This window comes from Schistocerca gregaria, chromosome 11, assembly GCF_023897955.1.
Source record: "Schistocerca gregaria isolate iqSchGreg1 chromosome 11, iqSchGreg1.2, whole genome shotgun sequence".
Lineage (NCBI taxonomy): Eukaryota > Metazoa > Arthropoda > Insecta > Orthoptera > Acrididae > Schistocerca > Schistocerca gregaria.
The window spans coordinates 112,173,446-112,187,830 of NC_064930.1; positions in this window are offsets into that span (position 1 = coordinate 112,173,446).

Genomic DNA, 14,385 nt, shown 5'->3' on the forward strand with positions numbered 1-14,385 from the left:
CTTTTCTACACTTTTTCTTCTCCAGATCTCCTCAGGGTGTGGTTTTGTTGTTGTACATGTAAAAGAATTCATATAAGCATTAATATTTTACAACAATTAGACACATACATAATTATATTCATTACAATAGAATCATACTGATCGGGCCCCAAAGTTGCGGCGCCAATCTCGCGTCCGTCGGCCGTCGTAATTTAATATATTATTATTGTTATTATTATTTTTTGATTGTTGCCGACTTACGTGGTGTGTCTTAATAAAATGATATTTCATTTAATTTTCATTTACTATTAAATGCTTTCCTGAAGTTCTCCTTTTTAACAATATTAATCTCAAATTATTTGTTACGTTAATGAACGTTAGACTCGCTGAATCTTAAAACATGAGCATACAAGTTGAACATTGGAATAAACTTTTCATATTAATTTCCTCGGCTAGTCAGCTCACTTTAAAGCAAAAGATCTTTACTTATTAATTACAATTGCGGCCCACACACGCGCGAGAGTACTTTTTCTCTTACCTCCGTTAACCATTGCCACGTAGTCGGAGTCCTGGCTCTAGGTGTCGGCTACGGTACTGAAAATAAGAATCTTAAAGCTACGTATTTCTGCAACTTCGTGCGGCTGTGGAGAAAAATAAATATTATGCTAATAGCGGGCGAGTATTTGGCTTCCGCTAATTTTTCATAAGTTAATACCGCCACGTAATGGCGTCGTTTGCTGCATCGGCCGCTGCGATTGTTGAACTGTAAGTTACTTGAATGCAGGTTAATTCAAGGAAGGCGGACATGAAATCGGGATCACCTCTTACAAATTAAAAGTGCACAATAAGATTAAATGAATATATAATTTGCTTAACTCATACAAATGTGCTTACATTTGTCAGCACTCGCAAGATGTCCGTCTATACACAATCAAGACAAGAGAAGTTAAGACGACTAAAAAATTGACAAAAGAGCGTATCTTGTCACCTCTTTAGATCATTTTGCAATAATTATTTCTTTGCAATCGAAACTTACATAGAGAAATGATAAAAATACATATTATTCAATTTTTAGAAGTCTCTTCTTTATAAATACCGTTTTTAAGTCTTTTCGTAATATAGAACTGGGGATGCTATAGGGGTCAGGATGAATAATAGCGACTGCCTGCGTGGATGTAATATGGATTAACAATATGAGGAATCAGTGCTCTGAGTCTTATCGAAAACAGAATACCGAGACATCTGCTATGCCATCACTGTGGAAGATGAGATTACAAACTCTTCCAGTTTCCATATATCAAGCTGTCTTCCACATTTTTTTTGTCAGCAAGAAACACCACTTAAGTCTTTTATTTCAACCATCCTGTGCATTGTGGCAGCAGCTTAACTTACACCATGTGATGTCTGCTTTCTGTGAGAGCCGATGGCTCGAAACATGTTAATGCAAGTTCAGCACTTGACACAGACCTCAGAGTCGTGGTAGAAAAACAAAATGTTTCGTGGTGTAGTCATACGCTGCTTGGATGTGTTACAGCAGAAATACAATGTATCAAACTGCTTATGAAAGAACAACAAAGGAATCCTCTCTTGTAGGTTGTGATTGATAATCTGTTGGGTGCCTGCAGCTCATAGTCTTGCGGTAGCGTTCTCGCTTCCCGAGCATGGGGTCCCGGGTTCGATTCCCGGAAGGGTCAGGGATTTTCCCTGCCTCGAGATAAGTGGATGTTGTTGTGTCGTCTTTATCGTCATAATTCATCCCCAATATGAAAGGAGGAAGGCAATGGCAAACCACCTAGGACCTAGATGTGGGTGTCCCGAATCGTCCCCTACGCTCCTCGGAATATGGGACCTCATCGTCAATCTGTTGGGTATGGTTCTCCAACAGTACATGTGACAAAACTTTACACAGGTCTGTGTAAGTGAATTCGATCACTGGCCACGTGCACCAGTGGACCAATACATGTATATTTAATTTGCTCAATGTCAAAGCATAAATGGTATATATTTTCGATATATTGGAAGAGAGAGACACGGTGATATCTTGTCAAGTTCTCTACCACGTGACGTTAGTAAAGTTTTTATAGTTTATAGTTTTACTTCGCTGGATGTTGTCAAAATAACGAGGGTGGAGAGAGAGAGAGAGAGAGAGAGAGAGAGAGAGAGAGAGAGAGAGAGAGAGAGAGGGAGGGAGACCTCATTGTCAGCAAAGTCTGTGACAGCATTACACTGTAGTGTTTCTAATCTAGTAATCTTTTTTTTTTTTTGTGGGTCATCAGTCTTCTGACTGGTTTGATGCGATCCATCACGAATTCCTCTCTTGTGTCAACCTCATAATCTCATAGTAGCACTTGCAACCTACTTCTTCAATTATTTGCTCGTTGTCCTTCAATCTCTGTCTTCCTCTACAGTTTTTGCCCTCTACAGCTCTCCCTAGTACCATAGAAGTCATTCCCTGATGTCTTAACAGATGTCCTATCATCCTGTCCTTTCTCCTTGTCAGTGTTTTCCACATATTCCTCTCCTCTCTGATTCTGCACAGAACCACCTCATTCCTTACCTTATCAGTCCATCTAATTTTCAACATTTGCCTGTAGCACCACACCTGACATGTTTCGATTATCTTCTGTTCTGGTTTTCCCACAGCACATGTTTAACTACCACACAATGCTCTGCTCCAGACGTACATTCTCAAATATTACTTCCTCAAATTAAGGCCAATGTTTGATACTAGTACACTTCTGTTGGCCAGGAATGCCCTTTTTGCCATAGCGAGTCTGCTTTTGATGTCCTCCTTGTCCCTTCTGTCACTGGTATTTTGCTGCCCAGGTAGCAGAATTCCTTAACTTTGTCTATTTCATACCCATCAATCGTTTCTCACTGTTCTCATTTCTACTACTTCTTATTACTTTCGTCTTCCTTCGATTTACTCTCAATCCATGTTCTGTATTTATAAGACTGTTCATTCCATTCAGCATATCATGTAATTCTTCTTCACATTCACTCAGGATAGCAATGTCATCAGTTAATTGTAACATTGATATCCTTTCACATTGAATTTCTATTCCACTCCTGAGGCTTTCTTTTATTTCCATCATTGCTTCTTCGATGTACAGATTGAACAGTTGGGGCGAAAGACTACAACCCTGTCTTACACCCTTTTTAATCCAAACGCTTCGTTCTTGGTCGTCCACTCTTATTTTTCCCTCTTCGCTCTAGTACATATTGTATATCACACATCTCTCCCTATAGCTTACCCCTATTTTTCTCAAAATTTCGAACATCTTGCACCATTGTCTTGATTTTTCTTTTGTCTTTGTTTCCATTACCAACTGCAATTGCCTCTCTCGTGCCTGTACCTTTTCTAAAACCAAACTGATCATCATCTAGCACATCCTAAATTTTATTTTCCATCCTTCTGTGTATTATTCTTGTCGGCAGCTTGAATATGTGAGCTGTTAAGCTGCTTGTGCGATAATTCTCTCATGTGTCAGTTGTTGCAGTCTTTGGAATTGTTGATATGTTCCCAAAAGTCAGAGGGTATGTCTCCAGACTCATACATTTTATGACCAACATCAATAGTCGTTTTGTTGACACTTTTACCAATAATTCTAGAGATTCTGATGGAATGTTATCTATCCCTTCTGCCTTATTTGATCTTAAGTCCTCCAAAGCTCTTGAATTCTGATTCCAATACTGGATCCCCTGTCACTCCTAAATCGACTCCTGTTTCTTCTTCTATCACATTTGAAAAATCTTCCTCCTCATAGAGGCCTTCAATGTACTCGTTTCACCTATCTGTTCTCTTCTCTGCGTTTAACAGTGGAATTCTCGTTGCAATCTCAATGTTACCGCAAAACGTTGTTTTGACTTTCCTGTATGCTGAGTCAGTCCTTCCAACAATAATTTCTTTTTCGATTTCTTCACATTTTTCATGCGCTTCCTGTTTATTTCATTCCTCAGAGACTTGTATTTCTGTACTCATGAATTTCCCTGAACAGTTTTGTACTTCCTTCTTCATCGATCAACTGAAGTATTATACATCTACATCTACATCCATACTACGCAAGCCACCTGACGGTGTGTGGCGTAGGGTACCTTGAGTTCCTCTATCGGTTTTCCCTTCTATTCCAGTCTCGTATTGTTCGTGGAAACAAGATTTTTGGTATGCCTCCTTGTGGGCTCTAATCTCTCTGATTTTATCCTCATGGTCTCTTTGCGCGGTGTAGGTAGGAAGGAGCAATATACTGCTTGACTCCTCGGTCAAGGTATCTTCTCGAATCTTCAACAAAAGCCCGTACCGAGCTACTGAGCGTCTCTCCTTCAGAGTCTTCCACTGGAGTTTATCTGTCATCTCCGTAACGCTTTCGCCATTACTAAATGATCCTGTAACGAAGCGCGGTACTCTCCGTTGGATCTTCTCTATCTCTTCTATATCTCTTCTATCAACCCTATCTGGTATGGATCCCACACCGGTGAACAGTATTCAAGCAGTGGGCGAACAGGTGTACTGTAACCTACTTCCTTTGTTTTCGGACTGCATTTCCTTAGGACTCTTCCAATGAATCTCAGTCTGGCATCTGCTTTACCGACGATTAATTTTACACGGCCATTCCATTTTAAATCACTCCTAATGCCTACTCCTAGATAATTTATGGAATTAACTGCCTCCAGTTGCTGACCTGCTATATTGTAGCTAAATGATAAAGGATCTTTCTTTCTATGTATTCGCAGCACATTACACTTGTCTACATTAAGATTGAATTGCCATTCCCTGCACCATGCGTCAGTTCGTTGCCGATCCTCCTGCATTTCAGTACAATTTTCCATTGTTACAACCACTCGATATATTACAGCATCATCCGCAAAAAACCTCAGTGAACTTCTAATGTTATCCACAATGCCATTTATGTATATTGTGAATAGCAACGGTCCTACGACACTCCCCTGCGGCACACCTGACATCACTCTTACTTCGGAAGACTTCTCTCCATTGAGAATAACATGCTGTGGTTATCTAGGAACTCTTCAATCCAATAACACAATTGGTCTGATAGTCCATATGCTGTTACTTTCTTCATTAAACGACTGAGGGGAACTGTATGGAACGCCTTGCGGAAGTCAAGAATCACGGCATCTACCTGGGAACCCGTGTCTGTGGCCGTCTGAGTCTCGTGGACGAATAGCGCGAGCTGGGTTTCACACGATCGCCTTTTTCGAAACCCATGCTGATTCCTACAATTTCTAGTCTCCAGAAAAGTCATTATACTCGAACATAATACGTGTTCCGAAATTCTACAACTGACGGTTAGAGACATAGGTCTATAGTTCTGCACATCTGTTCGACGCCCCTTATAGAAAACGGAGATGACCTGTGGCCTTTTCCAATCTTTTGGAACGCTGCACTCTTCCAGTGAGCTACGGTACACTGCTGCAAGAAGGGGGGTAAGTTCCTTCGCGTACTCTGTGTAAAATTGAACTGGTATCCCATCAGGTCCAACGGCCTTTCCTCTTTTGAGCGATTTTAATTGTTTTTCTATCCCTCTGTCATCTATTTCGATATCTACCATTTTGTCATCTGTGCGAAAATCTAGAGAAGGAACTACAGTGCAATGAAACAGCTTTGGAAAAAGACATTTAGTATTTCGGCCTTTAGTCTGTCATCCTCTGTTTCAGTACCATTTTGGTCACAGAGTGTCTGGACATTTTGTTTTGATTCTCGTACCGCTTTGACATAAGACAAAAATTTGTTAGCATTTTCAGCCAAGTCAGTACATAGAACTTTACTTTCGAATTCATTGAACGCCTCTCCCATAGCCCTCCTCACACTGCATTTCGCTTCGTGTAATTTTTGTTTGCCTGCGAGGCTTTGGCTATGTTTATGTTTGCTGTGATGTTCCCTTTGCTTCCGTTTATGGCTCTTTCCCATCTCTTACGATCTTGCTTGGCACATACTCATCTAATGTATTTTGTGCAATGGTTTTGGACTTCGTCCACTGATCCTCAACACTACCTGTACTTGAGATAAAAAATTGTGTTGAGCTGTCAAGTACTTTGAAATCTGCCTTTTGTCGAATTTGATAAACAGAAAAATCTTCCTACCTTTTTAAATATTTGTATTTATGGCTTTCTTCTGTTACCCATGGTTTCCTCGCTGTTAACTTCTTTGTACGTATGTTTTTCTTTCAAATTTCTGTGATGGCCCTTTTTAGAGACGTCCATTCCTCTCCAACTGTACAGGCTACTGAGCTATTCCTTACTGCTGTATCTGTAGCCTTAGAGAACTTGAACCGTTTCGCGTCATTTCTTAGTACTTCTATATCCCACTTCTTTGTCTATTGATTCTTCCTGTGAAATGTCTTAAACTACAGCCTACTCCTCATATCTACTACATTGCGATCTGAGTCTATATCTTCTCCCTGATACGCCTTACAATGCAGTGTCTGATTTCGGAATCTCTGCTTGCCCACAATGTAATCTAACTGAAATCTTTCTATATCAGCCGGCCTTTTCCAAGTATACCTCCTCCTCTTGTAATTATTGCACAGAGTACTCGCTATTACTAGCTGAAACTTGTAACAGAACTCAATTAATCTTTCTCATTCCTTATCCAAAGCCCATATTATCCCGTAACTTTTTCTTCTACTCCTTCCCCTACGACTACATGCCAGTCGCCCATGACTATTAGATTTTCGGCCCCCTTTACATACTGCATTACCCTTTCAATATCCTCATACACTTTCTCTATCTGTTCATCTTCAGCTTGCGACGTCGGCATGTATACCTGAACTATCGTTGTCGGTGTTGGTCTGCTGTCGATTCTGATTAGAACAACCCGGTCACTGAACTGTTCACAGTAACACACCCTCTGCCCTACCTTCCTATTCATAACGAATCCTACACCTGTTGTACCATTTTCTGCTGCTGTTGATATTACCCGATACTCATCTGTCCCTTGTCTTCCTTCCACTTCACTTCACTGACCCCTACTATATCTAGATTGAGCCTTTGCATTTCCCTTTTCAGATTTTCTAGTTTCCCTACCACGTTCAAGCTTCTGACATTCCACGCCCCGACTCGTAGAACATTATTCTTTCGTTGATTATTCAATCTTTTTCTCATGGTAACCTCCCCCTTGGCAGTCCCCTCCCGGAGATCCGATAGGGGACTATTCCGGAATCTTTTGCCAATGGAGAGATCATCATGACACTTCTTCAATTACAGGCCACATGTCCTGTGGATACACGTTATGCGTCTTTAACGCAGTCATTTCTATGTATTACCGTCTGCATCGTCATGCCGTTGATCATTACTAATTCTTCTGCCTTCAAGTGGAGTTCTCACCCCAAGGACAAGAGAGTGCCCTGAACGTCTGTTCACTCCTCCGCGACCTTTGACAAAGCCGTTAGCAGAATGAGGGTGACTTCTTACGCTGGAAGTCTTCGGCCGCCAAATGCTGATTATTAATCAAAATTTAAGCGGTGGCAGGTTTCAAACCCTGCGCAGAGGACTTTTTGATTTCTAATCAAAGACACCGCCCTTTTTTTATCTCATTTTCTTCTAGATTGTTCGTTGAATTTGTTCGTGGTGGACGTCCGATGACATCTGTTCACGTTGATCGTTGATTCGTTCACTCAGTTTTTTTTTTTGTTACAGAGGGTAGCTAAACCCTCTGACCGACCATGCTGAGCTACCGTGCCGGCGTATAGGAATGAAATAAAGGAGATGAGAACACGCAGAAGGTGATATTTACAGACCATTATTCGATATCTGTGAATTATTGGTGTTACGCTTTTGAATTTCTCTGTGCAGTCCGCTTATACTCTGCATGATTGTGAATTTTTTTCCTTTCATTTGCCTGCTGTTTTTCTCGTTGTGATAGTCAGTGATGGGTGGAGAAGAAGACAGCCTTCTACCTAATGGAACTGTGCTATCGGAACGCGATGGGACTTCGAGAGAATTAGCAGGAATGTGTGACGTGGCGGGGGACATCTCTTCCTTGTGGAAATCACGTGGATTCAAATGCTACATTTCGAAGAATGAAAAATTCGTGAAAATACGGGCAGGACGAAAGGGGTGTTGAGAGGAGAGGTGTATGCCGCTTTTTCTAAGTGTTGTGGGCAAACATATTACAACCTCTCACATTCGTCTCACAAAGTGACTGCAGTGAGAAAATTAGGAGCTAGTACGAAGATTTTTACTGAGAGACTATCAGCAGTAGAAATTCCGATTATTCTCGATAAACAAAAGACAAAATTCTTCTGTGAGTTTTGTGTGCCTGTAAATGGATGGAGTGACATCTCAGTAGGTAGACTAAATTTACTTTTACATCTGTATGCTCACTTGGCAAAGCATTGTATCTTTTCTATTCCAGTCGCAAGTAGATCGAGGGAAAGAGACTGCCTACATGCCTCCCTATGAGTTCTAATTTCGGTAATCTTGTCTTCGCGGTCCTTCGGCGAAAAGTATGCTGGTGGCGGTGGAATCCTTCTGTCGTCAAATTCAAATTTCGGTTCTTAATAGTGTTCATCGAAAAGAATGTCGTCTTTCCTCCAGTGATTCCCATTTGAACTATCTGCCGAGTGTAATCCTACAGCTGGAAAATAAAATTACTCGCTATGGTCAGTTTAATCAACTAGCCTATTAACCTGATATCAATGACGTGTTCCCCGTTAGGTGAAAGTGGGGCTAGGGTACCAGAGATATGATTCGGGAGCTGGAGCAGCAATCAGACGTATTTGTCGTTGTTGCGAGATCTTTTGGTGAAGTTTAAATCTCCCCCTACACAGTGAGGGATGTCCGTCGTAATAAAATCAGCTACACTACGTGTTGAAAAGTATCCGGACGCCCCCCCCCCCCCCAAAAAACATACGTTTTTCACATTAGGGGCATTGTGCTACTACTTACTGCCTGGTACTCCATATTAGGGACCTCAGTAATCATTAGACATCGTGAGAGAGCCGAATGCGGTGCTCCTAGGAACTCAAAGACTCCGAACGTGGTCAGGTGATTGGGTGTCACTTGTGTCATACGTCTGTACGCGACATTTCCACACTCCTAAACATCCCTAGCTCCACTGTTCCCGATGTGATAGTGAAGTGGAAACGTGAAGGGACACTTACAGCAGAAAACCGTACAGACGGACCTCATGTGTTGACTGACAGAGACCGCCGACAGTTGAAGAGGCTCCCAATGTGTAACAGGCAGACATCTATCCAGAGCATCACACAGGAATTCCAAACTGCATCAGGATCAAATAGTTCAAATGGCTTTGAGCGCTATGGGACTTAACATCTGATCTCATCAGTCCCCTAGAACTAAGAACTACTTAAACCTAACTAACCTAAGGACATCACACACATCCATGCCCGAGGCAAGATTCGAACCTGCGACCGCAGGGGTTGCACGGTTTCGGACTGAAGCGCCTAGAACAGCTCGGCCACACTGGCCAGCGCATCAGGATCAACTGCAAGTACTACGACAGTTAAGTGGGAGCTGGAAAACTTGGATTTCTGGGTCGAACGGTTGCTCGTAAGCCACACATCACGCCAGTAAACGCCAAACGACGCCTCGCTTGGTGAAAGGAGCGTGAACACTCGACGCGTGAACAGTGGGAAAACGTTGTGTGGAGTGACGAATCACGGTACACAATGTTGCAATCCGATGACATGGTGTGGGTATGGCGAACGCCAGGTGAACGTCATCTGCCAGCATGTGTAGTGCCAACAGTAAAATTCGGAGGCGGTGGTGTTACGGTGTGGTCGCGTTTTCCATTGAGGGGGCTCGCACCCCTTGTTGTTTTGAGTGGCACTATCACAGCACAGGCCAACACTGATGTTTTAAGCAACTTCTTGATTTCACTTTCGAAGAGAAATTCAGGGATAGCTATTGCATCTTTGAACACAATCGAGCACCTGTTCATAAAGAACGGACTGTGGTGGATTGGTTACCCGACAATAAGATAGTCCTGACCTGAATCCTTTGAAACGCCGACTTCTTGCCACGTCTCACCGACGCACATTGATACCTCTCCTCAGAGAGCACTCCGTGAAGAATGGGCTGCCATTCCTCAAGAAACCTTCCAGCACCTGACTGAACGTATGCCTGCAGGAGTGGAAGCTGTCATCAACTCTAAGGTTAGATATAATATACATTTTGCCTTACATTATAGTTTTTTATATTTTATCAGTAGGAAGTGAGTACATTGAATGCATGTGGGAGGACAAAACAGAAGGCACCAGTGCAGTGGTGAGTAACAGCAAAAATCTTAAAAAATTGAAGGTAAAATTTCAAGTAAACTAAAAATTCCAAATCATGAAATTCATTACTATTATTTTTCATTTTCTTCAATCCATTGTATCTCAATTTAACGTGTCCATCTTCAAAAACCTGCAATTCCCAAGTACTTATTAATTTCAAATATCTGTCTGGTACAAGATACTCAATATCATTATTAACCTCCATACACATTTTTTCTCGATGTCTAGTACTGAAATATTCTCATTTAGTAAACTTATACAATCCATTTACTTCTAGCTCACTAATTTTTCTTAAACTAATTAGAATTGCTTGCATTATTGAGCTTCTTGAGTAGGGGCTATATTTTTATATGAACAGTTTTAAAAAGGAAATTGAAATTTTATAAATGAATAGCTTAGAAGAATTTAGTGAAAAAGGTGTAAGGGTTTATGCTGTTGAAGAGATAGCTAAAACTATATGCAATAAACGTGAATTATGTTAGTATCAATTTTATAAATTACTGATTTCATATCCTCACAGAAATCTTCAATCTATATGTTGTAGATATAACTGTCCCTATCTCCATAGCAAAGCTCAATAATTCCACCATATTTTGCTATCATAACTCTACAGCGAAAATGTACATCAGTTATTTAGATAAATCAGTTACATTCATATTAATGTAAAATGGTTTATTAAACATAATTTTAGTTTCATTCATGTGAATTGCAGTAAGAGTGTCATCAGTTATTGTTCTTCCTTTGAGTTTTGGCTTTGCCAGAAGTCTTTCACGTTTACCTCCATCTGAAATTAATTCTATATCAACTCTGTTTCTCATATTTTCCATTGTTTTTGCAAATGCTGAATTATTCATCAATTTGTAGAAAACTTTTTCAGTATCATTCCTGGCTTTCATCTTATTGTATGTATTTAAATTTATATATTTTTCAACCACTCAGAGTGTTTAAATTTTAAAACTCTGTGTAATTATCTTGTCTTCACACCAAGAGACAGATACTGTTAAGATTTCTATAGAGAATTGCATAATTGTTTTTATCATTCAGAATAGTCAAGCACTTACTTTGCTTAGTAATGGACACAATTTTATTTTTGGAGGCTAATGCTATATATTTATGTAAATCATGCAGCTCCCTAGGATATTCTAGACCTACTTCAAATATAAAGGGTGGTCCATTGATCGTGAACGGGCCAAATATCTCGCGAAATAAGCTTCAAACGAAAAAACTACAAAGATCGAAACTCGTCTAGCTTGAAGGGGAAACCAGATGCCGCTATGGTTGGCCCGCTAGATGGCGCTGCCATAGGTCAAACGGATATCTACTGGTAACAGGTAGATTTTTAAAATTAAAATACAGAACATAGGTACGTTTGAACATTTTATTTCGGTCGTTCCAATGTGATACATATACCTTTGTGAACTTATCATTTCTGAGAACGCATGCCGTTACCGCCTGATTACCTGTAAATGCCACAATAATGCAATAAATACTCAAAATGTTGTCCATCAACCTCAATGCATTTGGCAATACGTGTAACATCATTCCTCTCAATAGCGAGTATTCGCCTTCCGTAATGTTCGCACATGCATTGACAATGCGCTGACGCATCATGTCAGGCGTTGTCGGTGGATCACGATAGCAAATATCCTTCAACTTTTCCCTAAGAAAGAAATCCGGGGACGTCAGATCCGATGAACGTGCGGGCCACGGTATGGTGCTTCGACGACTAATCCACCTGTCATGAAATATGCTATTCAATACCGCTTCAACCGCATGCGAGCTATGTGCCGGACATCCATCATTTTGGAAGTACATCGCCATTCTGTCATGCAGTGAAACATCTTGTGGTAACATCGGTAGAACATTACGTAGGAAATCAGCATACATTGCACCATTTAGATTTCAATCGATAAAATGGGGGCCAATTATTCTTCCTCCCATAATTGCGCACCATACATTAACCCACCAAGGTCGCAGATGTTCCACTTGTCGCAGCCATCGTGGATTTTCCGTTGCCCAATAGTGGATGTTATGCTGGTTTGCGTTACCGCTGTTGGTGAATGACGCTTCGCCGCTAAATAGAACGCGTGCAAAAAATCTGTCATTGTCCCGTAATTTGTGCCCAGTGGCAGTTCTGTACACGACGTTCAAAGTCGTCGCCATGCAATTCCTGGTGCAATCGATGTTGATGTAGCATTCTCAACACCGACGTTTTTGAGACTCCCCATTCTCGCGCAGTTTGTCTGCTACTTGTGTGCGGATTAGCCGCGACAGCAGCTGAAACACCTTCCTGGGCATCATCATTTGTTGCAGATCGTGGTTGACGTCTCACATGTGGCTGAACACTTCCTGTTTCCTTACATAACGAAACTATCCGGCGAACGGTCCGGACACTCGGATGATGTCGTCCAGGATACCGAGCAGCATACATAGCACACGCCCATTGGGCATTTTGATCACAATAGCCATACATCAACACGATATCGACCTTTCCGCAATTGGTAAACGGTCCATTTTAACACGGGTAATGTATCAAGCAGCATATACCGTCCGCACTGGTGGAATGTTACGTGATACCACGTACTTATACGTTTGTGACTATTACAGTGCCATCTATCACAAAGTGAAAAAAGAGGTCCAACTAAAACATTCATATTTCTTTACGTATTACACGAATATGTAATAAAAATGGGGGTTCCTATTTTTAAAAAACGCAGTTGATATCCGTTTGACCTACGGAAGCGCCATCTAGCGGGTCAACCATACCGCCATCTGGTTTCCCTCTTCAAGCTAGACAAGTTCCGTTCATTGTAGTTTTTTCGTTTGCTGCTTATTTCGTGAGATATGTGGCACGGTCACTATCAATGGACGATCCTGTATATCCAGTTTTAGAAATGTCTGACTCAAAGTTTGGCGTATTCGTGAAATTAGATAAATATTCATATTACAGTTTTGAGTTGTGGTCCCTCAAATAGAATTACAGTTTTAATATTAATGTAACTTTGCTTGACTTTTATAGTGACTTTACTTTTAGTTATTTTTGCAAAGCCTCGAAGGAATAATGGCTCTCACAATTAAAACAACGAAAATGTTATTTTGTGACTTAAGATCGCCAGACAAGGAAACATCAGACTTCGATATTTAAAAGCTACAGTTTGCTGGTCTGAGAGGACACATATAATCCGAGACCACAAATAAAACGACTGTTATCCTTCGTCAGTCATCTTCGCATTGATTGCTATGGACTGTCACTACACAAATACAAATTGTTTATAGCAGAAGCAACTAGACTCGGTATACTGTTATTTTAAGTAAAACATCGATGCTTCTTATGACACTTTATGAACTAAATAACTGTACATCATCTGCTAGATTAAGCCTAAGATGTTTCTCTCCAAACTTTAATAGACTGAACATAATAATAATAATTGTTGTCTTTTGCTTCAGAAATAAAACTATCTGAGATATTATTTCTTACACCTGTTACATGTCTATAAATTAATTCTTTGCCTCTATTTGGCATATTTATTCCATATAGAATTTTTCTTTTCCCTTAAAAGATCTATTATACAGCCCTCTAAATAGTGAGAATGAGTGTCAAACTGCATTCCATCTATTTATGCCCAAGGTTTGTTTTCAATATTTTTATATGCAATAATCAAAATCCCCGCTCTGTGCTTCTTGACGCATTATTATAGTGTCAGTGCGAGCAGAGTATGTCAGATCTGACGTCAAGCAATGTTGCTATTTCAGCAGTCTCTGACTCCACAGTATCTCGCTGTATGCCAATCTTTCCACAGTACACTGCGCAACGATTTAATACTTTGTCACACATGGTTAAATACTTGGCTTGTTATATCAAGATCATCAATAGAAGAGGAAATAATACACTTTAACATGGAAATAACACGGTAAATATATAACAGATAGTGCAATATATATAATTCGTTTTTACACACAAAATAAATGTTGCTTATATTTACAATACATATACTGATATCAGCAATTTAATGATTTTTAATGTCTTTACGTATTGTCTATCATACACTGTGTTTGCTAAGTGCCCAGACAAATTTAAAATCGTTCTTAGGTTAGAGTCTCTGAAGTTAACTGTTTATTCGACATTATTACTTAGGGAGTCTTTTCTCAT